This window comes from Ovis canadensis, chromosome X (genome assembly GCF_042477335.2).
Source record: "Ovis canadensis isolate MfBH-ARS-UI-01 breed Bighorn chromosome X, ARS-UI_OviCan_v2, whole genome shotgun sequence".
Lineage (NCBI taxonomy): Eukaryota > Metazoa > Chordata > Mammalia > Artiodactyla > Bovidae > Ovis > Ovis canadensis.
The window spans coordinates 1,532,241-1,558,654 of NC_091727.1; the positions used below are offsets into that span (position 1 = coordinate 1,532,241).

Sequence of the window (26,414 nt, forward strand, 5' to 3'; positions counted from 1 at the left end):
GCGACCCCATGGACTGCAGCCCACCAGGCTCCTCCGTCCACGGGATTTTCCAGGCAACACTATAGACACACAGATCATATATACACACACATATATGCATATTTTATATACACACATATATATACACACACAGATATATACACACACAGATATATTTACACACACATTTTACATATATGTTCTTGTTCAGTCACTCAGTCGTGTCTCCCCCTGCGACCCCATGGACTGCAGCACACCAGGCCTCCCTGTCCATCACCAACTCCCGGAGTTTACTCAAACTCATGTCCATCAAGACGGTGACGCCATCCAACCATCTCATCCTCTGTCGTCCCCTTCTCCGGCCTTCCATCTGTCCCAGCACTGGGGTCTTTTCCGAATGAGTCCATTCTTCACATCTGGTGGCCAGAGTTCTGGAGCTTGAGCTTCAGCATCCATCTTTCCTGTGAATATTGAGGATTGATTCATGAAACGGAAGGAGACTCGGAGACGTGGAGGACAGAGCTGTGCTTGTCGAGGGAGGGGGCACGGAGGGATGGACTGAGAGCTTGGGATTCGCAGATGTAAACTGTCGTCTACAGGATGGGTAGGCACCGGGTCTACTGAAGAGTGCAGGGAGCTAGATTCAATATCCTGGGATAAAGCACAGTGGAAAGGAGCTTGAGGAAGAATGTGCATATGTGGGAGCCGAATCAGTTTGCTGTAAGGCAGGAATTAACACAGCATTGTAAACCAACTCTTCATCAATAAAATAAAGAACAGCCAAGTAGTAGGGTTTCCCTGACAGCTCAGCTGTAATGCAGGAGACCCCAGTTTTGATTCCTGGGTCAGGAAGATCTGCTGGAGAAGGGAACGGCTACCCACTCCGGTACTCTTAGGCTTCCCTGACAGCTCAGCTGGCAAAGAATCTGCCTGCAGTGCAGGAGACCTGGCTTTGATGCCTGGGTCGGGAACATTCCCCTGGATAAAGGAAAGGCTACAAGAACGTCCAGGCAGAAACAAGTTTAAATGTAAAAAGAGGGGAAAACGAAGTAACCTTGAATGCTCTCGCATAAAGTGGGTCTTGCTCAGAGAAGGAAGAAATCCCGCCTGGAAAGTCTGATTGAAGGGTAAGATGCTATGTTGTAAATAAGCAGTAATGACTGACGTGTTAAGTGCTAGGAATTTCATGTTGCTTACGAGTCCTTAGTACCAGAATCAAGCCTTCTGGCGATAAATAAATAAATAAGGCAGAATTGTGGCTCGGTTGCTGATTTGACCTAAGCGTGTAGTGATCTCTATTGCTAACGAATAAAAGGACGGAGAAACAGGGTAATACATTCCATATTTTAGGAATGGGTGGTTTGTTTGTTTTTACACTCTTCTGACAGTATCTTGACCTCAGTAACCCTGTAGCCTGACCTCATTGTTTCCTTGAAACATGAAAGTATGAAAAAAAGGAAAAAAGAAATATGACAGTTTGCATTATCCTCAGTCACTTCTAATTGCTCCATTTCAAACTGATTATCGAGAGAAAACATGAAAATATAACTGTGATTATTTCCTGCCAAGGATTCTGTCATTGGCAGGCATAGGAAATGACTATAGCTATATTTTCATATCTGATGTTCTTTTCTCTTTGAATTCATCCATTAATGTTTTTGCAACTGATTTTCCTTTCTTCTTGAATCCATCAATTCTTTCTGAATCCACGTCATCAATTCTATTCGTCTTAGGGAATAGTTTTCCACGGGGTTACAGTTGGGATTTGTTCCTAACCACGGTCCTGTTTTACATAGAATGTCGATGAAAGACTACTCTAAGGCTCTCGGACAAGTTACACTTTTAACAAATACCGTACGTTGCTGTTTAGTAGCAAAGACGTGTCCGACTCTTTGCGACCCCAAGGACAGAAGTATTGTCAAAGATGTCTATCTCTTTCGGTTCTGAGATTTTTTCATCTTGCAAATACTTAATTTCCAAGTGTGTCTGGCCCATGGATTGCTAGTCGCTCAGTCGTGTCCAACTCTCCACGACCTCATGGACTGTAGCCCACCAGGCTCCTCTGTCCATGGCATTTGCCAGGCCTGAATACTGCACTGAGTAGCCATTCCCTTCTCCAGGGGAATCTTTCCAACCCAGAGATCGAACCCAGGATCGAACTGCATTGCAGGAGGATTCTTTACCAGCTGAGCCACCAGGGGAAGGAGAAAGTGGGACGTACTGAAAAAGTATCGCTGATATACACACAGCAGCTCGGGTAAAACAGGCAGCTAGTGGAAAGCTGCTGTACGGCGCAGGGAGTTCAGCTCGGGGCTCTGTGATGACCAGGGGGGTGGATGCGGTGGGAGGGAGGCTCAAGAGCCAGGGGATCAGTATGTTCTTACAGCTGTTCCACTTTGCTCTACAGCAGAAATCAACACTGCTTTGCAAAGCAATCATCCTCCAATCAAAAAGGAAATGTAAAAAAACTGTTGATAAAACACAGGGCACACGATGGAAGGGGCATACATGCTTTCTGGCTTGAGATGCAACAGGATTACAGCATTCACCTCTGGTTTTAAAACGGGTGCCTCTCCTGAGAAGCGTGGGCTCGATCTCAGCTGTCGGTGTGATCCCCCGCAGGCACGGTAGTGTGTGATTTGTGACCTTGGTCTCCATGAATTTATCTTCCTCTGTTTTATCTCGCCACATTCCTGGGATGACACACTGTCTCTTTTGAGATATGTTAATGCCTGCTTTCAAGCTTGGTTCTGTTCCGTGAGTCACCCCATCTCCTGAAGTCAAAGATGTCTATCTCTTTCGGTTCTGAGATTTTTTCCTTCTTGCAAACAATTTATTTCCAAGTGTGTGTGTGTCTGGCCCACAGAGTGCTAATCTCTCAGTCGTGTCCAACTCTTCAGGACCCCATGGACTGTATAGCCCACCAGGCTCCTCTGTCCATGGGATTCTCCAGGCAAGGACACTGGAGTGGGTTGCCATTTCCTTCTCCAGGGGTTCTGCCCAACCCAGGGATCGAACCTGGGTCTCCTGCATTGCAGGCAGATTCTTTACCACCTCTACCATGAGGGAAGCATCTGGCACATGGAGCCATCTTCAAAAAAAAAGCCAATAAACTCACAGATGCTCAGTCTGACTGCAAATGATGACAACTACCTGTTCAAGGGTTTGCGGAAGACTTTCCTACACAGAAATGAGGTTTTATATGCATCTATTGTGAGAACTGGACTGTAAAGAAAACTAAGCACTGAAGAATTGGTGCTTTTGAACTGTGGTGTTGGAGAGGACTCTTGAGAGTCCCTTGGACTGCAAGGAGAGCCAACCAGTCCATCCTAAAGGAACTCAGTTCTGGGTGTTCATTGAAAGGACTGAAGCTGAAGCTGAAACTCTGATACTTTGGCCACCTGATGCGAAGAGCTGACTCATTTGAAATGATCCTGATGTTGGGAAACATTGAAGGCAGGAGGAGAAGGGGATGACAGAGGATGAGATGGCTGGATGGCATCACCGTGAACACGAATTTGAGTAAACTTGGGGAGTTGGTGATGGACAGGGAGGCCTGGCGTGCTGCAGTCCACGGGATTGCAGAGTCGGACACAACTGAGTGATTGAACTGATGTATTTATTGGGTCATTTCCTTACAAGTGTATCTCTCAAATCAGGGATGATCTGAACATTAATAATGGGAGTAGGGGCTTCCCTGGTGGGTCAATGGATAGGAAGCCGCCTGCCAGTGGAAGAGACATGGGTTCGATCCTCTGTGGGGGAAGATCCCACATGCCTTGGGGCAACTAATCTTGGGCCCCACAACTGCTGAAGCCTGAACACCCTAGAGTCCCTGCTCCACCACGAGAGAGGCCAGTGCAATGAGAAGTCTGCACACAGCTAGAGAGTAGCCCCCGCCATCGGCAAATACACAAAGCCCATTGGCAGCAACCAAGACCCAACGCAGCCATTAGTAAATATGATTCATCATTACTTTTAAACTTGTTTTATTTCATTTTTAAAAGTCTTAATTAGTTTAATAATTAATTCAAATAAAAATTAATTAAATTTAAAAACGATGGTGATTGATAGAGCTCTGATCCGAGATATAGGAGCAGTGACCTTAAGATCCCAGGAAGAATAATCGACGGCAGAGATGTTTCGTGATGGTCCAGTCTGTCCAGGGAACACAGTCAATGACGGAGACGGTGAGCCTCGATCGCTGCGCTCACCTCAGTCCAGGAGAAACAGTCCGTGGGCTGAGACGCCGGGTGGGGATCGTCTTCTTCCAAGTTTTATTACAAGCCGAGTTTGAAATGCGGGACTTTCCATTCCACCCTCTGGCCCAGGAATGCTGGCCCACACAGTCAAGATTTCCTGGCAGAGGGTGCTCCCGAGAATATTGTTGACTATGGAATAGATCAAATTTGCTTTTTGTTTTGGAGGTGGGGTGGCCCCGTATGGTTCCCTCAGTAGCTCAGTGGTAAAGAGACCGTGGGCAATGCCGGAGACCCAGGTTCGATTCCTGGGTGGGGAAGATGCCCTGGAGGAGGGCATGGCAACCCACTGCAGTATCCTTGTCTGCAGAGTCCCAGGGATAGAGGAGCCTGGCGGGGCTACAGCCCCTGGGGTCGCACAGAGTCGGACACGAGCGAGCACAGGCTCCTGGTATGGAAACAAACGCATGCTTTGGGCAGCCTGCCTGGTCTTTTCCGAAGCTCCTCCCCCCGAGACCTTGTATCCCTGTAAGATCGCCAGCTCTGATGACCTTCCATACGGTTGCCCTGCGGTTTGCTAATGCCGGGTGTGTTTACATTGCTGCATTTCCCGTCCAGGGTCCTCAGACTCCAGGGCCTCTGACAGGACCCCACCTCTGACAGCTGCTTTGCAGCCGTGAAAGGAAGCACCACCGCCCGAGGTTAATCGGAGCAGAGAGGTAACGCCCCTGAGATCAGAACACCAGGGAAGCGAAGGAGGGTTTAAGAAGCTGCAGAGGCGTCTCTGGGCGGAGGCCCGGGGCGGGGTGTGTGTGTTGGGCGGGGTGTGTGTGTTGGGTGGGTTGGGGGGCGGGTGGAGGGGGTGGATTTTGACGCGCTTTGCCACATACTCTTAAGGAGTGAGGAGGCAACGGACAAGCCCTGCTGTTTCCATGGCAACAGGGCGGCGGCCATCCTCCGGCCTTGAGCCGCTTCCCTCTTTGTGAAACCAGAGGAGGAAGGGAGCTAGCTCAACTCAGAGACGATCTTAGCTCCCAGACCGGGGGAACCCTCACGCCCTGCCATGGAAGGTGACGCCTTAACCATCGTACCACCAGAGAAGGCCCAGCCCCGGGGCTCCTTTTACAGAGGCCCTGGTCTTGCAATAGACAACCCCCACCCCCCCCCAAAAAAAAATAAATAAATAAATAGTACTTGCAAAAACTGACCCTAGGGCTGATTGAAAGCAGATGGCCCCAAGGATTCTGCTTAGAGAGCTTCACTTTTGTTTTTGAGTGATAAGAGTGCTGGGGGTTGAAAATTCTTCCCTTTTGTGTCTTCAGCAAGGGAGTGTGGGGTTCCAAGGTTGCCAGCTGGGTGGTTCCCCTTTCTGGTTTGAATCCCTAGGACTGCATAGATCCGAGGAGAATTCCATTTGGGGGGAGACTCAGGCTCAGCGAGCCTGACCTCGGTTTGTCTCTGGAGCCAGCAGCTCATCTGGTCAATTATTGGGGAGGTTTTGTTGGTGGTTGATGACTCAGCGGCCCATTTCAGAGGAACCTAATGGAATTGGCAAGAAAACCGTGCTTTTTTTCCATAAACTTAAGAGTTCTTATTATTAACTTTTTTAAAAACCAAAGTCTGTTCACTTCTTATGAACGAAGCATCGCTGTGATTTCAAAAATGAAGGACCATTCACGACATCCTCACCTGGTGTCTTTCTCATCCTCCTGGGGAGCCTGAGGCAGTTCTTATGACCACCAGCTGTTCTTGAGACAGCATCCGCCAGTAATCTCATCGTGATGGGAGTAACTCAAGTTTTCCATACTCAGGAAAACAATGCTGTGACTCAACTTTCCCAGCAAAATCGCATAAGACCCAAAGACAAACCGTGATCTGTTAAAAAAAAAAAAATTTCCTTAAGAGTTACTCTAGATGTCCTAAGGAACTTTTAGTAAAACTACTGAAAAAGTTGAAAGTGATGCATAGAAATTCTAGAAATATTAGCTTTAAATTTGCTCGATTTAAAATGGTGGTTTAGTTGCTAAGTCGTGTCTGACTCTTGGGATCCCATGGACTGTAGTCCACCAGGCTCCTCTGCTCAAGGGATTCTCCAAGCAAAAATACTGTAGTGGGTTGCCATTTCGTACACGAGGGTATCTTTTTGACCTAGGGATTGAACCCGGGTCTCCCTACATTGCAGGCAGATTCTTCACAGTCTGAGCCACCCAGGAAGTTGGAGCGTCCATTAATGTATGCAGTTCTCGGAGCGGCAAAGAGTTGGACACAACTTAGCCACTGAACCACAAAATTAATGTAAGTTATATTTATTTTCATACTTTGGTTTTCACTAGTTTTGCTTCTAGGCAAAAGGCAAAACAAACTTTTCACCATCAAGGAAATGTTTTTTTTTAAAGGGAAGGCTGAGAAGAGAAGTTTGTGGAATACTTCCAAAATATGGTGTATATAATTAAATATGATTGTTTAGAGGGTATTAGGTCGTGCTTACGGGAAAAAGGATCAGCTTTCTCATAGTTTATTAAATAGAAAACCCACAAATAAGTAAACACACACGGTGCATGGGAGTTCTGTTTGGCCGAGAGATGTCCACGGGGGTTATTCTTTGCCAAGAGAAGAGCCCTTTTGGCTGGAAGGATTTCCCGTTGAAGGGTGTTCAAGGACAGATACGCTGCTGTGCTCCTTTGCGGATTCTTTGCGGGGAAGTAATTCTTCACACTCGGGGTCATGGCTGGGTTACCTCTCAGGAGCCAAGAAATGGTTTTGTTTCTGCAGAGGAGTTCCTAATAGCACTTGCTTTGGATGGTTTGGGTACCTTATAGGTATATTTGCTACAGCGAGCACAAGTTCCCTTGCATTATCACATAAGGAAGGGTAGTATCTGTGCGTAATTCAGCGGAACCCCTTGGGGCTTTGGGGGAGGGGCACAATCCCTCCCCTATATGCTCTGCCTCAGTTCCTCTCTGAAGTACCGGGTAGAGTCGCTCAGTCGTGTCCGACTCTTGTGACCCCCATGGACTGTAGGCCGCCAGGCTCCTGTGTCCATGGGGTTCTCCAGGCAAGGATACTGGAGTGGGTTGCCGTGTGCTCCTCCAGGGGATCTTCCTGACCCAGGGGTCTAACCTGCGTCTCCTGCCCTGCAGGCAGAATTTTTACCACTGCATGTAGCCTATTCAGTATGCAGCAGCATTATTTCTTAAAAAAAAAAAAAAATGTACATACCTTCATGGCAAAATACATCACCACTAAAAAATTCGAAGCATCCTCTGAGCCTGTAGCGAGTTGTGGAAAACCTCGAAACTCCCTAACCGCAGATCCTTTTAATGCATACGATCAAAATGAAAAAAGCGTGAAATACTGCACACGTGACCAAACCGTGGGCCAGAGACACAGAGTGAGCAGATGCTGCCCGAAAAATGGCGTCAACGGACTTGCCCGACTCAGCGTTGCCGTGACGTCTCCGTTTCTTAAACAAAACAGAACAACATAGTAGGTGAAGTGCAAGAAAATGAGAGACGGCTGTGACTTTTCATGGAGGGCTTAGGAAGCGCTTGAACATTGACCTCGATGAATTATAACGTGCATGTGAATTTCTCAAGCTTGTAGCACCCCCACAGGCAAGTTTTTCTTTTTTTTTTCATTGATCCGTCAACTTAAAAACAAATGCACAGCGTGAGAGCTTCGAGTTGAGTTTTATTGGGGCGAAAAATGAGGACTGCAGCCTGGGAGACAGTGCCTCAGGTAACTCTGAGAGGCTGCTCCAAAGAGGCGGGGGGTGGGGGTCAGGTCAGGATATATGTGATTTTGATGAACCGGGAGTTTACGCAGGCAAGCACGTATTTTTTTTTTTTTTTTAAAGGTTGCTAGTCTCGGGGAACAGACGTCAGCATGGATCATTTTCCCCCTTGTCTAGATAGAGGAGATCTGAGAGTTGGGCTCATAAAATCAGCTCCTGAAAATCTCTCTCCGAAGGCCTGTCCTGTCAGTTTTGAACCCAGAGCACAGACGTCTCGTCTGCTGGCCACCCTGAGCTCCTTTCACGGGAGCTCAGCTGAAGGTCAGCAGCTACAGCAGCACCTGATTGAATCCTTGTCGAGGTGGATGGAAGATGCCCACGGCGAGTGCCAGTGTGTAATCGGCGGATCCAATTCACTTCCAAGTCAACTTCAATCCCGTCCTGGCTGGGAGGTTTTACAAAGACAGGAGATTCACCGCTAACACCCTTCCCATCTTCCGGGGCAAGCGCTTAGGAATGGTTGAGAAGCTTAGGAGCAAAGGCGTTGCTTGTACTGGAAGCAAACCATTTTGCAGGGTCTGTGTGCAGACCGGTTTTTCTCTCTGTGTGACTTAGCTTCGCACTTGGTGAAATTGGAAGTGATTTATAAGGTATGGCCTTGGCTCCGACTTTCCAAGAAAAACAAAGGATGAAAACCTAGACGACTTCTGCAGATGCAGGGATTTGGTGTTTGACTAGGACAGTAGCCTGTGGATTGAACCCATGGTCTGGGATGTCAAAAAATGGGTTCTCCCAGGAACACCTAAGCTCACATGCCACGTGGCTGCTCAAGCTACAGCTTAGTGATATGAAACACCCTCTAACTTGCAGAGCTGAATTTGCTGAAGCTGAATCTCCAGTACTGTAGCCACCGGATGCGAAGAGCCGACTCATTGCAAAAGACTCTGATGCTGGGAGAGATTGAGGGCAGGAGGAGAAGGGGACGACAGAGGATGAGATGGTTGGATGCCATCACTGACTCGATGGACCTGAGTTTGAGCAAGCGCTGGGAGACGGTGAAGAACAGGGAAGACTGGCCTGCTGCAGTCCATGGGGTCACGAAGAGTCAGACATGGTTGAACAACTGAACAACCACAATTTTCAGAGCAGAGACAGACACAAGCATCCACTCCAACTCCAGTTTTATGGACCTAGGCAAGTAGTTCCGAAGTGCGTGGTGAGTAGGTGACAAGCTACATTTATGGCTGAATCATAATCTTTTAAAAGAACTGGTGTTGACTTGGCAGGACTTTTAGACTCTATAAACATGATCTGTTTTACCTAAAAGGTGACTTTCCCCAAGGCTGCAGGAAATTTTGCCCCACGGGAACCTGTTAGATGAGTGAAGCCATGCTACTCCCGAACTGAGACAATCTTGGAGACTTCGAATCCGTTAGGATATGACCATTTCTATGAATTCAGAAGGGGCTTCCCGGTTGACGTGAGTATGAAGCATCTGCCTGTAATGCAGGAGATGAAGGGGACACGGGTTCCATCCTGGGTTGGGAAGATTCCCCTGGAGAAGAAAGGACAACCCATTCACGTATTCTTGCCTGGAGAATCCCATGGACAGAGGAGCCTGGAGGGCTGCGGTCCATGAAGCCGCAACGACTGAGCAAGTAAGCCACGCACGTGAATTAAAAAAATATTGGATGAGGTTAAAAAAAAAAAGTCATGGGACACTCTTTGCCTTCACGAAGGTGGTGCACATATTCCCGTCAGCATGTAGCTTTCATATTCGTACTGGCCTCTGCGCTTCCCGTGAAACAAAGGCCTCTTGTGAGATTTCAAACTTATGAAAGTATATTATGCCTGAAAGCGTGCCCTTGGGACCGTTCACAGCTGTGTCACTAAAAATTTATTGCAGTTTCTGTAATTCCTCCAACCTCACCGAACACAGTGGTTCCCCAGGAATATGCCAGTTCATAGACGCTGAGCAAGCATTTCTATACGACTGTTTATTTTTCAACTGGAGGAGGAAAGGGCTTACGTGTTGGCACCAAGTCAGTGCCCCTGTTTAAATCACCGACTCTGCGTTATGACATTTAACGCCAGAAGGATCGTGGAATTTTCCTTGAATACATTTGGAAAGGAGTTTTTTTTTTGTTTTGTTTTTACAGCGCACCTGAAAAGTTAACAGTGGTTTGGGATCAGAAAGAATTTGTTGCTCAGACGTGTTTGCCTCTTTGCAGCCCCATGGACTACAGCCCTCCAGGCTCCTCTGTCCTTGGGATTCTCCAGGCAAGAATACTGGAGTGGGTTGCCATGCCTTCCTCCAGGGGATCTTCCCGACCCAGGGATCAAACCTGACTCTCTTATGTCTCCTCAATTGTCTGACAAGTTTTTCTTTCTTTCTTTCTTTTTCTTTTAACCACTAGCGCCATCTGGGAAGCCTAGCTTTGGAATCAACTTACCCACAAATATATTGATTTTTATCCCAACCTGAAGAAATGAGAAGAAAAATAACATATCTCTTTCAAAAATGATAGCACGATTTGAAAGGAAACGCAAGCCCAGCAGATTTCATTAATCACCTGAGGTTTTGCACGGCTTTGTAAATGTTGACATCTTTGTCAGCGTGTTGCCACCATTGGCAACGGGTCAGATCAGATTTGCCGGCGAGTTAATGGCTTCTATGTGTTAAAATGGGGAAGACTGAGGGCAGGAGGAGAAGGGGACGACAGAGGATGAGATGGCTGGATGGCATCACCGACTCGATGGACGTGGGTTTGGGTGAACTCCGGGAGTTGGTGATGGACAGGGAGGCCTGGCGTGCTGTGATTCATGGAGTTGCAAAGAGTCGGACACGACTGAGGGACTGAACTGAACTGAATGTTAAAATGGTTTTAAACTTTCCAAGAACGGGACTGTATGTCAACACAGTTGGCAAACAGGCACGCTCATTCATGTATGTATCATCCGTGACTAGCTATAATGAAAGAGATAAGACCACATGTTCTTCAGGCTAAAAATACTATCTGGCCACCCTACCCGTTTTTGTGGGGTTTTTGGGTTTTTTTTTTTTTTGGTGTGGATGATTTTACAATCTTCATTGAATTTGTGGCAGTATTGCTTCTTATTCTTTTTTTAAAATGTTTTGTGTTATTTTTGACTGAGAGGCAAGTGGGATCTTACCTCCCCCCACCAGGGATCGATCCTCACGCCCGACATTGAAAGGTGAAATCTCAGTCCCCTGGATGAGCAGAGATCCTGGGGGGCTAGAAGTGATTGTTGTTGTTCAGTGCTAAATCTTGTGTGACTCTTTGGCGACCGCATGGACTATAGCCCGCCAGGCTCCTCTGTCCATGGGATTCTCCAGGCAGGAATACTGGAGTGGGTTATCATTTCCTCCTCCAGGGGATCTTCCTGAACAGGGATCGAACCTGCGTTTCCTGCATGGCAGGCAGATTCTGTACCAGCTGAGCCACCAGGGAAGCCCCCTGATGGGTGCTGCTGATGCTGCTGCTAAGTTGCTTCAGTCGTGTCCGACTCTGTGCGACCCCATAGACAGTAGCCCACTGGGCTCCCCCGTCCCTGGGTTTCTCCAGGCAAGAATACTGGAGTGGGTTGCCATTGCCTTCTCCAATGCTTAAAAGTGAAAAGTGAAAGGGAAGTCGCTCAGTCGTGTCCAGCTCTCAGCGACTCCGTGGACTGCAGCCTTCCAGGCTCCTCTGTCCATGGGATTTTCCAGGCAAGAGTGCTGGAGTCGGGTGCCATTGGGTGGCAAGTATTGTTTGCTTCCTGAGTTCCCTCGGGGCTCCCCAGCTCACCATCCGTGGCGGCTGCGATCGCTGCTATCTGTGACACCCTCTGTTTAGTGATACAGCAGGAAATACTCCATTCCTCACACGTGGCATCTCTTGGACACATGTGGCTTCCCCAAGAGCCAGCTCCATCATGGAGATGGTGTTGCTTTGCTTTCTCAGTCTCATTCTCTCTCCTGTCCTCCTAAGTGAAATAAAGGGTGATTGAGACTTTCTGCTGCTTTTCTAAACGTTCATGGAATGACTCGTTTCTGTGAATGATTACCAGCCAGTCCATCCTAAAGGAGATCAGTCCTGAATACTCACTCACTGGAAGGACTGATGCTGAAGCTGAAACTCCAATCCTTTGGCCACCTGATGTGAAGAGCTAACTCACTGGAAAAGACTCTGATGCTGGGAAAGACTGAAGGCGGGAGGAGAAGGGGACGACAGAGGATGAGATGGCTGGATGGCATCACCGACTCAATGGACATGGGTTTGAACAAACTCTGGGAGTTGGTGATGGATAAGGAGGCCTGGCGTGCTGCAGTCCATGGGGTCACAAAGAGTCAGACACAAGTGAGCCACTGAACTGACTGAAGTGAATGTTGGGTTTACAGAGCCAGGACAGGTATGTTTGGGATTTCTCCTCTCTCTGAAGGAAAAAAAAAAAAGTTAATTTTTTGATCTGAAATGAAAGCATTGAGCCTTTCAGCTCAAGAGGAAAAATATACATGGAGTGAGCCAGACGTCTTTGGTGTTGGTCCGGTTCATCCTTGAGCCCTTTGCAGCAATATGGTGGCCATATTTTCCTAACTGGACGCACCCACATAGACCAGCAGGAAGCGGGGGCAGGCACAGAGAGAAGAATGGACTTTGAGGCCAGGAAAAAAACTGTCTTCAAACTGACAATTTCCGTCTTGTCCGCTCTGTGCTTACCTCACCAACCCATGTCGGCTCGTCGATGGAGTGGACACCATGCTGTCTGCTTTCTGTACTAAGGCTGCTGTGAGTTTGGCGTCAATAAATATGTGTCTCTGCTCTTGAGAGTTTGGGGTGGACACTTTTTTTAAAGCATGTATGTGAATCGGAGACAAACTTAGGATTTAAAAATTCATTCAAAGAGATAACAGAGTTTGAGATGAACATGGACACACTGCTGTATTTAACATGGAGAACCCACAAGGATCCGCTGGACAGCATGGGGAACTCTGCTCAATACTCTGTAATAACCTTATGGTTCCCAGGGGGAAGGAAGGGGCGAAGGGATAGTCAGGGAGTCTGGGATGGACATGGACACACTGCTGGATTTAACATGGAGAACCAGCGAGGACCTGCTGGACAGCACAGGGAACTCTGCTCAATCCTCTGTAATAACCTTATGGTTTCCAGAGGGAAGGATGGGGGAAGGGATAGTCAGGGAGTCTGAGATGGACATGGACACACTGCTATATTTAACACCGAGAACCAGCAAGAACCTGCTGCCCAGCACAGGGAACTCTGCTCAGTGTCACACGGCAGCCTGGATAGGAGGGGAGTTTCAAGGAGAATGGATACATGTGTATGGATGGCTGAGTCCCTCCGCTGTCCACCTGAAACCATCACGTTGTCAATGGGTGATATCTCAAGGCAAAATAAAGAGTCTAAATTTTGGGGGTGGGGGAAACAGAAGACAGACGCTATGGAATTACCATCAGGTGAAGAAAGGAAGCTGGGCCAGCCGTGCTGGCCTCTCCTCTGTGCGTCCCACCGCAGTCCATTTAAGAATATAAATAGGGTGTTGATGGTGTCAGGGCACATGGCACTCCTCACCCCAGATTCCTGAGCGTGTCTCCTGCTCATGTGCCCTGTTCATGGACTGAAGATTTTTTTTGGCAGATATTTGTAAAAGGACTTTGGAGATGATGCCTCTTCTTGACGCATGAAAATCCTTCCCAATGGTTTTTAATGAATATAGGCATCTTTATGGCCTTCCCTAATGGCTCAGATGGTAAAAAAGAAAGAAAAAAATCTGCCTGCCGATGCAGAAAGACCCCCTTGGAGGAGGAAATGGCAACCCACTCCACTATTCTTGCCTGGAGAATCCCATGGACAGAGGAGCCTGGTGGGCTACAGTCCAGGGGGTTACAAAGAGTCGGACAGGACTGAATGACTAACACTTAGACTTTTTGACCTGATAAAAAAAAAAAGTCGGGCACAACTGAGCGACTGAACTGAACTGAACTGAACTGAACTGAACTGAACTGTAAATTTGGTCAAACGCATCCTCTTTCGTTTTTCGATCATTTAAGTCGTGTCCGACTCTTTGCGACCCAACTCAAGGACTGCAGCACGCCAGGCTTCCCTGCCCATCACCATCTCCTGGAGCTTATTCAAACTCATATCTGTCCAGTCGGTGATGCCATCCAACCATCGCATCCTCTGTTGCCCCCTTCTCCTCCTGCCCTCAATCTTTCCCAGCATCAGGGTCTTTTCTGGTGAGTCAGGTCTTCGCATCAGGTGGCCAACGGATTTAAAGATTCACATTTTCGTGTCTTCTTTTTTTTTTTTTTTTTAACAAAAATCTCCTTGGACTAGAATGAGTGAAACAAATATTTTTTTTCTTGCAGAAGTTAACTTCAGACCGTCTGAAAGTATATGAGTGTGTGTGTGTATCCAGATGGTTTTCATCTTTTTTCCATATAGGAAGCCAGGGATTCCAGTGCTTTTTATCAAAAGCTCTGCACTTACTAAGCGGTGAGTAATCTCTCGTCTCCTGATAAGTTAGCATGTGCTGACCCAACCGTTTCCAGCTGTAGGTCTTGGGTCTGTTTTCCTGGGGTCTTTATCTGGCCGTGGGCCTTGCGTCTGTTTTTCTGGGGTCTTTATCTGACCGCCGCAGCCAGATGGACATATTGGAGGCAGGCCACAGCGGGCCGCAGCCTGAGGGTCCCTTCAAAGCAGCCGCCACGTAAAGAGTGACTAGTCTCTGTGGTCAACGCTTCACCTCCCTCACCCTGCAGCAGGGAAGCTTCTGGGGCGTTTCCCACAGCCTCTGCAAAGCTCACAGCGGGATTAAACCCAGTCGTCCATGCTGGCTTGCTATTGTCTGTTGTTTCAGTAGCTAAGTCATGTCCATCTCTTTTGGGACCTCACGGAGTGTAGCCTGCCATGCTCCTCCGTCCATAGGATTCTCCAGGCAGGAATACTGGAGTGAGTTGCCATTCCCTTCTCCAGGGGATCTCCCCAATGCAAGGATCGAACCAGTGTCTCCTGCACTGGCGTGCGGATTCTTTACCACTGAGCCCAGTGGAAAGCCATGGTTGGAACATGCTTGATAAACACCCCGGTCATCGGCCTCGTCATTTCCCTGCTTTTGTTTTATTGTTGACGTTTGTCTGTTTTTACATTTCACACCTGAGTGACAACCCAGAAATTCAACATTGTCTTATTAATGCTATTTTGTATTTTTGTACTTTTATTTTTTTACACGATCCTTTAAAAAAAAAAAAACTCTATTCAATTAAATTTTTTTATGAAATTAAAAGACACTTGCTCCTTGGAAGAAAAGCTATGACAAACCTAGACAGTGTATTAAAAAGCAGAGACATCACGTTTCTGGCAGAGGTCTGTATAGTCAAAACTATGCTTTTTCCACTAATCATGTATGGATGTGAGAGTTGGACCATAAAGAAGGTTGAGCCCCCCAAAACTGATGCCTTCAAAGTGTGCCGGAAAAGACTCTTGAGAGTCTCTTGGACAGCAACGAGATCAAACCAGTCAATCCTAAAGGAAATCACAGCTGAATATTCATTGGAAGGACTGATGCTGAAGCTCCGATACTTTGGCCAGTTGATGTGAAGAGCCGACTCTCTGGCAAAGATTCTGATGCTGGGAAAGGCTGAAGGCAAAAGGAGAAATGAGGTGAGAGAGGATGAGATGGTTGGATGACATCATTGACTCAATGGAGTTGAATGTGAGCAAGCTCTGAGAGAAAGTAATGGACAAGGAAGCCTGGCGTGCTGCAGTCCATGGGCTCGCTAAGAGCCAGACACGACTGAGCGACTTCCCTTTCACTTTTCACTCTCATGCATTGGAGAAGGAAATGGCAACCCACTCCAGTGTTCTTGCCTGGAGAATCCCAGCGACGGGGGAGCTTAGTGGGCTTCCGTCTGTGGCGTCGCACAGAGTCGGACACGACTGAAGCGACTTAGCAGCAGCAGCAGCAGTGTATAGAAGAAGGCTAACCCTGGTATTGGAGTCCATCAGGTTAACCTCAATGCTGAGACCTACCACATGCTTGTGTGACCGGTCGTGTCCGACTCTTTGCGACCCCATGGACTGTAGCCTGCCAGGCTCCTCTATCCATGAGGATTCTCCAGGCAAGAAGACTGGAGTGGGATGCCATGCCCTCCAGGGGGTCTTCCCGACCCAGGGATCGAAACAAACAACGTAAACTCGGTTCCTGAGTGTTTAGAGCGGCTCAGAGCACTGGATACGCACTGAGTGAATCCGAAGCGCTTAGACCTTTTCAGACCAGCACGTGTGTGTCGCTGGAGTATGAGCTGCTTCTTGGAGTGAGTTCAAGCCCGGTTCCCAGCCAAGTCACATCATCAGGGCTCTCGCAGACTCCACAATATCTCTTCTGTCCTCAGATCCCAGATTCCAAGATGCCCTGGCTTTGTAGACGCACAGCTGAGAGATAGGCCTGAGCCAGCTGAAATCTGGAGAGGTTGAGTGGGGGCGGGGGGTGGATTCCAGGGAGAGGCGGAAAATGACGCAAGTCTTGCCCAAAAGGCTACGTCGAAAGAGAAATAAAAGACAACCTTCAGGGGACGGGGAGCTGATTAAAGGAGTCGCCTTTCGTCCAAAGTCGTCTGAGCGAGTTGAGCGGAGTCTGGGGTAACGTGCCATATGTTTGCAAATTAAAAGAGAGAGAGAGAGAGAGGAACAAAAAGTCTCAGGAGCTCCATGAACCTCTCCTGGGAGCTGTTGGCCTGGGAAAGATGGAAGCGTGTCTGCCGGAGACGGACCATCTCTTCTGGGCTTGGTGACGGTGTGGAGGAGGATGAGGATGAGACAGTGAGGAAGGCGAAAGGGTGGGTTTTAGAGGATTGGAGACTCGCACGGGACGCGGCTCCAGCTGCCGGACCTGAGCACCCGGGCGGGGAGGCTTACTCACCAGACGCTTGGGAGTTTTCCTTTCCCGCAGTCTGTTCCATCTGAGCTCAAGGGTGTCCTCACGGTTGGTTCCTGAGGACAGGGTCCTTCGCGGCGTGCAGGTGGCGTCCTCTCCCTGGGCCCTCGCATGGCGGTCCCTCTGGGCACATACAGAGAGACAGAGTCTGGGATGGAAGGAGAGACACAGCGACAGGGGCAGGTACATGGGCCTGACGCCGGGGAGCCAGAAAGTAACTGAGGCCCCTGCGTGTTGCTGGTGGCAATACAGACTCTGAACACAGCTTGGCAACATCTTTAAACAAATTTATTTATTATTTTTTTAGCATCATTGCTTTATTTACAACGCTGTGTTAGCTGCTGCTCTAAGGCACAGTGAATCCATCATATGTACCCATATGGGTGTGCCTGTGTGCTCAGGAGCTTCAGTCGTGTCTTTGTGACCCCATGGACTGTATGTAGCCCACCAGGCCCCTCTGTCCCCGGGATTCTCCAGGCAAGAATACTGGAGTGGAGTGCCATGCCCTCCCCCAGGGGATCTTCCCCACCCAGGAATGGAACCGGCGTCCCTTCTATCTCCTGCATCGGCGGGCAGTTTCTTTTACCTCTGGGCTTCCCGGGTGGCTCAGATGGTAAAGAATCTGCCTGCAACGCAGGAGGACCTCAGTTCGATCCCTGGGTTGGGAAGGTCCCCTGGAGGAGAGGGCATGGCAACCCATTGCAGTATTCTTGCCTGGAGAATCCCGGGGACAGAGGAGCCTGGCGGGCTGTACTCGGCAGGGTCGCAGAGAGTCAGACACGACTGAGCGATTAAGACACACTTCTCTACCACCAGCGCCACCTGGGAAGCCCACGTGTATACATACATTCTGGTTTTTCTTTTTTTAAATTTTCTTCCCATTTAAGTAACCACAGAGCAGTGAGTAGCCGTGAGGTACACACTAGCTTCTCATTAGTTATCCATTTTGCACGTGGTATGGATGCCGCATGGTCTCATATATACCACGCACAGTGTACCATCTATACGTGCGCAAGGCATCACCTGTACACATACAGTGTACGCATGTCAACCCCAATTGGCCTCTTCATCTCATCCCCTTCTCTCTTGGTGTCCCTATGTTTGCTCTCTCTGTCTGTATCATTTCTTCAAATGACCGCAGACCAGCTGGATCCAAACTATGGAAATTCATCCTCGCCCAGCCCTGGAGACCAGATGTCTGAGGTCAGGGTGTCCCAGGGCTGGGCTCCCTGCAGAGGCTCCAGGGGAGGGTCCTCCCCGCCTCTTCCAGCCTCCGGGGGCTCCGGGCGTCCGTCCCTGGCCTGGTGGCCGCCTCCCTCCCGTCTCCACCTCCACCTCCATGTGGCTTCTCCGCTGTGTCCGTGTCTCTCTTCTTCCGTGTCTTATGAGCACCCTCACATTGGGTTTGGGGCCACCCCCACCCAGGAGGAACCTTATCTCAGACCCTTCACTCGGTCAGCTCTGCAGAGACCCTTTGTCCAAATAAGGTCCTGCTCTGAGGTTTTAGCTATTTGAAGTAGACACATCTTTTCCAACTCAGTCCAGTAAGTAAAAGCAGAGACAAAAACTCAAAACATTATTAATAAGGATCTGTTTGTAGCAAGTTTTTTTTTTCTCCGCATGGAGCCTTTTCCAAAAAACAGTGCTTATAAAATACTTTCACCAGGATAAGCAGATATAGATCGTGTGTCTCATTTCTACACCCAAAACATGAGTTTGTTTGCACAAATATAACTTTGCAGGGGGAAGAACTTTTCTCAGAGTCAAATCATCAGACTTAGGGGTACTTAAGATGACTTAGCATGGTTCAGCGGTGAAGAATCCGTCTGCCAAGCAGAAGTCACAGGTTTGATCCCTGGGTCGGGAAGATCCCCTGGAGGAGGAAATGGCAACCCACTGCATTATTCTTGCCTGGAGAATCTTATGGACAGAGGAGCCTGGTGGGCTACAGCCCATGGGGTCACAAAGAGTCGGACATGACAGAAGGGACTTAGCACGCACACACACAACTCTGAATTTTACCTATATTCTTTGCAGGGAACAAGGTATAAGGAAGGTTGGGAAGTGCTTGCAAACAAGACTCTCAACCAGGGCTGAACATTCTTGCAAACGAGTTGTTCTGCCCAGTGTAGGGAACTAGGTATATTCTCAACCTTCCTTATGCCTTGTTCCCTACATTCTTAGTCTGCGTTTGCCATCCATTTGTGATGTTTGATGTTGGAGATTGTTATTCAAGGCAGCAAGCCGGTGGGTCAGGATGGTGACCTTCTCAAAAGCCCCCATTCTCCAAGAGGCTCTGAAAACAGAATCTGTATCCCATCTCACCGTGTTCCTGCTGCGTGCGTGGATGAAGTCACCACGTCATCACGACTGGGAGATGCTTCTTTGCAGACATGGGTTGCAAACAGCTTCTCCTGACAGAGAAAACCTGTGTTTGGAATTTTCCTTGCAGTACGAGGGGATGTTACTGGGCTGGCAGCTTAAGCCACGTGAGCGTGAGGTTTGCCTTTAAAGAGCTTTTGCTTCATTTGAAACAGGAGATGGAGACCCCCTCCCCCCGCCTCCCCCCTGCCTGGGGGAGTGAGAACAGGTTGTTTTTGGAGGGGTGGGGGAGATGACTTTTATTGCAGTTGGGGAAAGAGGAGGCTGACCACCCTGTCCGAGCTCACCCGTGAATTGGGTTTGAGAAAAAGCAAGTCACTGAACTTGTACCAGGAGACTGGGCGTAACTGAGATATTGCTGCATAAGTGGAAGGTGTTTTTAGGCATCCAGAGAATCGAGAAGGAACATTTGTGCATTCCTGCAGACAGACACCCCCTTACTTCACGCCGAAGACATCATTCAGTTCAGTCACTCAGTCGAGTTCGAACCCGTGGGCCGCAGCACGCCAGGCCTCCCTGTCCGTCACCAACTCCCGGAGCTTCTTCAAACTCATGTCCATCGAGTCGGTGATGCCATCCAACCATCTCATCCTCTGTCGCCCCCTTCTCCTCCCGCCTTCAATCTTTCCCAGCATCAGGGTGTTTTCCAATGAGTCAGCTCTTCACATCAGGGGGGCCCAAGTCTTGGACATCACATCAAGGTGCTTGCATTTATGTGTGCGGTTAGGGATGCCAAACGTATCCTGTGGGCGTTCAGTGTTTAAGTTTTTTTAGGAAATTCGATTCTGTTCTCCATAGGGGCTGCACCAACTTACATTCCCATCAACAGTGTAGAAGGGTTCCCTTTTCTCCACACTCTGTCCAGCATTTACTGTCTGTAGATTCTTAAATGAGCTCTCCTCCAATCAAAATTAATTTAACAGGAGGAATGCCAAATGGTTTTTCTGCCCTCGTTTTCAAATTCCTTTGTTGAATAAACATAAGTAGGATTCTCTAACTGGGTTGAACCAGAGGGATGGTTAGGAATGAAAGCAAACGATTTGGAAAAGTTCTGATACTTAACAGTGTAGGTCGCTTCATCACTCTCTTGTTCTTTGCGACCCCATGGACTGCAGCACGCCAGACTTCCCTGTCTTCCACCAACTCCCGGAGCTTGCCCAAACTCAGGTCCATCAGGTCGGTGATGCCATCCAACCATCTCATCCTCTGTCATCCGCTTCTCCTCCCGCCTTCAATCTTTCCCAGCATCAGGGTCTTTTCCAGTGAGTCAGTTCTTTGCATCAGGTGGCCAAAGGACTGGAGCTTCAGCTTCAGCATCAGTCCTTCCAATGAGCATTCAGGGTTGACTTCCCTTAGGATGGGCTGGTTTCACCATTTTCTGGAACAGAATCTTTGGAAGGAGCCCACTGTTGTTACTTCATATCCTGCTAATACATCATGTCTAGATTATGAGGTTAATACATCATCTCTAGATTATGCTAGACTGCCCACTCATCACAAAAGCGAGAGTACGTTTCTGCAATAATCTTGTTTTACTGGTATTTTATTTTCACTGTTGAAAAGAAAAATCGCACACTGTGAGAGTTGTGAGTTAAGTTTGATTTGGGGCAAAATGCAGAGCTCAGCCCAGGAGACAGGGTTTCAGACAGCTATGAGAGAGACTGGTTTGAGAAGGTGAGGGCGTTGGGGAGGGGGGCACAGCGCCAGGTTACACAAAAGTTATGCAACAAAGGGCAGGTAGTCTGAATGTCAAAATGTTCCTGTATCTTGCATCGAACATAGACTGGCGATTCGCTTCTTACATGATAGTATCCATGTTTCAGTGCCATGCGTGGGGCTGGTGCACGGGGATGATCCAGAGAGATGATATGGGGTGGGAGGTGGGAGAAGTGTTCAGGATTGGGAACTCATGTACACCCGTGGCGGATTCATGTCAAAGTATGGCAAAACCAATACAGTATTGTAAAGTAAAATAAAGTACAAATAAAAATTAAAAAAACAAATGTTCCTGTGAATTCAGGAAAACCAGGTTTCCCAAGCTAAGGACTTTAGTGCTTTCCTGTGTACGGGGAAGACGCCCCCATCTGGACTTTCTGAAATCATTGCTTTCATCCTCATCTCAGCTATCTGGGGCCAGCAACCTGTGTGTCACATCCTGGATGTCCTCAGGGGTCTCCATGGGGACTTGGCTACCGTCTGACGGCTGCAAGATGGCAGGGGTGCTTTCTTCCTGAGCTCCCTGCAGGGCTCACGAGCGCACCACCTGCCCTGGCTGCAGTCGCTGATGAGTCTAACGTCCTTTCTTTACTGATACGGCAGGAAATATTCCATTTCTTGGGCTTCCCTGGTGGCTGTCAGCTGGTAGAGAATCCGCTTGCAATGCACAAGACTCTGGTTCGATTCCTGGATCAGAAAGGTCCACTGGAGAAGGGAGAGGGTACCCACTCCAGTATTCTTGGGGTTCCCTGGTGGCTCAGTTGATAAAGAATCCACCTGCAATGTGGGAGACCTGGGTTCGATCCCTGGGTTGCGAAGATCCCCTGAAGAAGGAAAAGGCTACCCACTCCAGTTTTCTGGCCTGGAGAATTCCATGGGCTGTACAGTTCATGGGGTCGATAAGAGTTGGACAAAACCGAGAGACTTTCACTTTCATTCCATGTCTCAAGACACAAATAAAGGTGTACATCCTAAAAAAAGAGGGGATATATATGAACATAGCTGATTTTTCATATAGTGAAAAAGTTGGCTTAAAGCTCAACATTCAGAAAACTAAGATCATGGCATCTGGAACCATCACTTCATGGGAAATAGATGGGGAAACAGTGGAAACAGTGGCTGACTTTATTTTGGGGGGGCTCCAAAATCACTGCAGATGGTGATTGCAGCCATGAAATTTAAAGACACTTACTCCTTGGGAGAAAAGCTATGGCCAACCTAGACAGCATATTAAAAAGCAAACACATTGCTTTGTCAACAAAGGTCCGTCTAGTCAAGGCTATGGTTTTCCCAGTAGTCATGTATGGATGTGAGAGTTGGACCATAAAGAAAGCTGAGCTCCAAAGAATTGATGGTTTTGAACTGTGGTGTTAGAGAAGACTCTTGAGAGTCCCTTGGACTGCAAAGAGATCCAATCCATCCATCCTAAAGGAGATCAGTGTTCATTGGAAGGACTGATGTTGAAGCTGAAACTCCAATACTTTGGCCACCTGATGAGAAGAATTGACTCATTGGAAAAGACTCTGATGCTGGGAAAGATTGAGGGCAGCAGGAGAAGGGGACGACAGACGATGAGATGGTTAGATGGCATCACTCAATGGACATGGGTTTGGGTGAACTCCAGGAGTTGGTGATGGACAGGGAGGCCTGGCGTGCAGCAGTTCATGGGGTTACAAAGAGTTGGACACGACTGAGTGACTGAACTGAAATGAACTTATAGCTGATTCAGTTTGCTTTACAGCATAAACTAATAAATATCATAAAGCAAGTATACTCCAATAAAAATAAATTTAAAGAAATGCTAAAAACGGAGGTTAAAAAAAGAGATGGAATTAACTGGAGGGCTTCTGATCACGTGAAACACTGTTTCTGTGTTATTATGTCTGAAGAGGCTATTTCTACCCCTCAGCAGGGATTGCCAGGTAGAGAATTCTTTAACTTTTGAAAAGACACATTTCCCCCCATTTTCACCCAAATATTCCATTGCTCACCACCACGTGATCCCAGGCTTATGAACAAGATTGAGAACATAGGCTGACCATGCTCTTTAAAAATTTGTATGTTAAACATCTTTTCCTATTAAGCAAGTGTACTATAGTGAGATTTGTCACTTTCAAATTGCGGTGCTGGAGAAGACTCTTGAGAGTCCCTTCGACTGACAAGGGCATCAAACCAGACCATCCTAAAGGAGATCAGTACTGAATATTCACTGGAGGGACTGATGCTGAAGCTGAAAGTCCAATCCTTTGGCCACTTGACGTGACGAGACTTCTCATTGGAAAAGACCCTGATGCTGGGAAAGACTGAGGGCAGAAGGGGACGGCAGGGGAGGAGATGGTTGGATGGCATCACCGACTCGACGGACATGAGTTTGAGCGAGCTCTGGGAGTTGGTGATGGACAGGAAAGACTGGCGCACTGCAGTTCTTGGGGTCACAAACAGTCGGATATGGCTGAGCGAAAGAACAGCAGAATTAGAGTGAAGCCTGCAATATGAAGAGCTGCGAGCTGACGTCTGGCTTCAAGGCAGCTCAGAAGATGAAATCTCCCTCATTTCTTGCCTTGGAGCTCAGAGGGCTGTGTCCTGCCAAATGTGTAATGTGGGCAGATAAAAATAAATTCAGTGTTTCAGACACGTGTCAACAGACTTTGGAACCAGATAAGTTAAAAAAAAAAACAAAACAAAAACAGCAACCCACAAGAGAAGGTCAAGCAACCATTACGTGTGGGAGACCAGTTCTGAAGTCCGTCCCTCGTGTCTCTCCAAGAGGTCAGGTAACAAGCAAGGGCTCCTTTGGAAAGGGACAGAGCAAACTGAGATGGAAGGAAGGAGAAGAACAGTTCCGTAGAAGAGAGGATGATTTTTATTTTTTACTTTTTTTTTTCAAGATTCAGTGGGGTTTTTTTTTTCTTATTTTAATTGGAGGCAATTACTTTACAATATTGTAGTGGTTTTTGCCATACACTGACATGAATCAGCCGTGGCTGTACATGAGTTCCCAATCCTGAACCCCTCTCCCACCTCCCTCCCCATACCATCTCTCTGGGTCATCCCAGTGCACCAGCCCCAAGCATCCCGTATCCTGCATTGAACCTAGACTGGTGATTCATTTCTTACATGGTATTATACATGTTTCAATGCCATTCTCCCAGATCATCCCACCCTCTCCCTCGCCCTCTCCCACAGAGTCCAAAAGACTGTTCCATACATCTGTGTCTCTTTTGCTGTCTCACATACAGGGTTATCATTACCCTCTTTCTAAATTCCATATATATGTGTTAGTATACTGTATTGGTGTTTTTCTTTCTGGCTTACTTCACTCTGTATAACAGGCTCCAGTTTCATCCACCTCATTAGAACTGATTCAAATTCATTCTTTTTAATGGCTGAGTAATATTCCATTGTGTATATGTACCACAGCTTTCTTATCCATTCGTCTGCTGATGGACATCTAGGTTGCTTCCATGTCCTGGCTATTATAAACAGTGCTGTGATGAACACTGGGGTCCACATGTGAGAGGGTGATTTTTAACGAGGTTCGTGTTTGCACTGTCAATTTTACAAAGTGCCGGCAGAAGCCAGCATGTTCTTTAAAGCGTTGTTATATCCACTTAGGAGCCTAGGATTTTGTCTGACTCCCTTAGACTCTCAACTATACCCTGTCATCCAGGGTGTAGGCACCCTGGATGTGGGCACCTGCCGTCCATCTCTACAAGGATTAAATCAGCTGCTGCTGCAGCTGCTGACCCTCAGCACCCCCTGAAGGGAGTTCTGGGTGGAGAGCAGACCTCCGGCATCTGTGTCCTGGGTTAAAAACAGGCAGGACAGGTCTTCAGATGGTGAGATAGTCTCAGGAGCCTATTTCACGAGCCCAATTCTCGCATCTCCTAATAGCTAGAAAAGCCTGAAAATCCTTCACGGTGTTGACTTTCCCTCCTGACTAGGAAAGGCTTTAGGAGACTAGGAGGAACGTTTTCGAAAGCTTTGTTGCTTGCTGGCATGAGCTCACTGCTTCACCAAAATCAAATATTTATATTGACCTTCCCCGCTGCCGCTTTGGACGTCCCAGGTGGTTCCAGGGTAAAGAATCCACCTGCCAATGCAGGAGACACTGGTTTGATCCCTGGGTCAGGAAGATCCCCCTGGAGAAGGAAAGGGCATCCCACTCCAGGATTCTTGCCCAGAGAATCCCATGGACAGAGGAGCCTGGTGGGCTGCAGCCCACGAGGTTGCGAAGAGGCTGGCATGGCGGAGTGACTAACACACACGTCTTTGGAGCAGACTCCCAGAGCCATCTGAGGTGCTGTCTCTTGGGCTCCGGTCCTCATTTTGCCCCCAAATAAAACTTGACTTGCAATTCTCACCACATGCTTCTTTTTTTTTTTTTTTTTCCAGTTAACAGACTCTTTAAACAGTCCCAAGGAGGCCATGCCTGTTAAGGCCCCAAATGGCAAAACCAAACGCGCTGAGCGGACATGCGTGTTGAAAAATCTTTCCCACGATCTTGACTCTGATCTCACCTTACTTCAGTGGCCATTTCAGACAAGGGGCTGTCTCGGTTTCCTTGACAACCAATTACAGAAAGCACACCTTCCGGGCCTCGGTCCTGCTAGGAAGCCTGTGCTTTACGAGAAAAACGTGACTCGGTTTCCTCAAACGTGCACAGAGATGAAACATCGTGCTTTCTTTTTCTTTTTTTTTCTGTATGTCCAAGGATTTTTTTTTTTAATTGAAAGCTGATTACTTTACACTATTGTGGTGGTTTTTGCCATGCATTGACATGAATCCGCCACAGGTGTACACGTGTCCCCCATCCTGAACCCCCCTCTCAGCTCCCTCCCCATCCCATCTCCCAGGGTCATCCCTGTGCACCGGACCTGAGCGCCCTGCCTCATGCATCGAACCTGGACTGGCAATGTGTAATATATGATAATATATGATAATATGATAATATACATGTTTCAATGCTATTCTCTCAAATCATCCTACCCTCGCCTTCTCCCACAGAGTCCAAAAGACTATTCTTTAGCTCTGTGTCTCTTTTGCTATCTCACATACAGGGTCATTGTTACCATCTTTCTAAATTCCGTATATGTGTGTTAATATCCTGTATTAATATCCTTTGCTCTGTATAATAGGCTCCAGTTTCATCCACATCAGTAGAACTGATTCGAATGCGTTCTTTTAACGGCTGAGTAATATTCCATTGTGTACAGAAGCAGCGTGCTTCCTTAGAGAGACTTGTCTCAGCATCTTTGCAGATGGACGCAAGGACTGTCCTGGGGGTCCAGTGGATACGAATCTGCCTGCCAATGCACGGAACGTGGGTCCGATCCCCGGTCCGGGAAGATCCCACACGCCACAGGCAACAAAGCCGTGCATCACCGCTGCTGAGCCTGTGTGTCATAGAGCCTGGGGACCTCAACCTGAGAGGCCGCTGCAGTGAG

The 26,414-nt window shown here is 47.9% G+C and overlaps 1 long non-coding RNA gene across 2 annotated transcripts; it reads left to right on the top strand.

The window, feature by feature from the left end:
* Positions 1-4,726: 4,726 nt before the first annotated feature.
* LOC138930120 (uncharacterized) lies at positions 4,727-26,414 on the top strand. Of its 2 annotated transcripts, none has more exons than XR_011446094.1 (3): positions 4,727-4,897; positions 6,361-6,473; positions 26,229-26,414. It is a non-coding gene; the product is annotated as an uncharacterized lncRNA (long non-coding RNA). The 2 variants fall into 2 exon arrangements; XR_011446093.1 differs by lacking the exon at positions 26,229-26,414 and adding an exon at positions 10,329-12,742.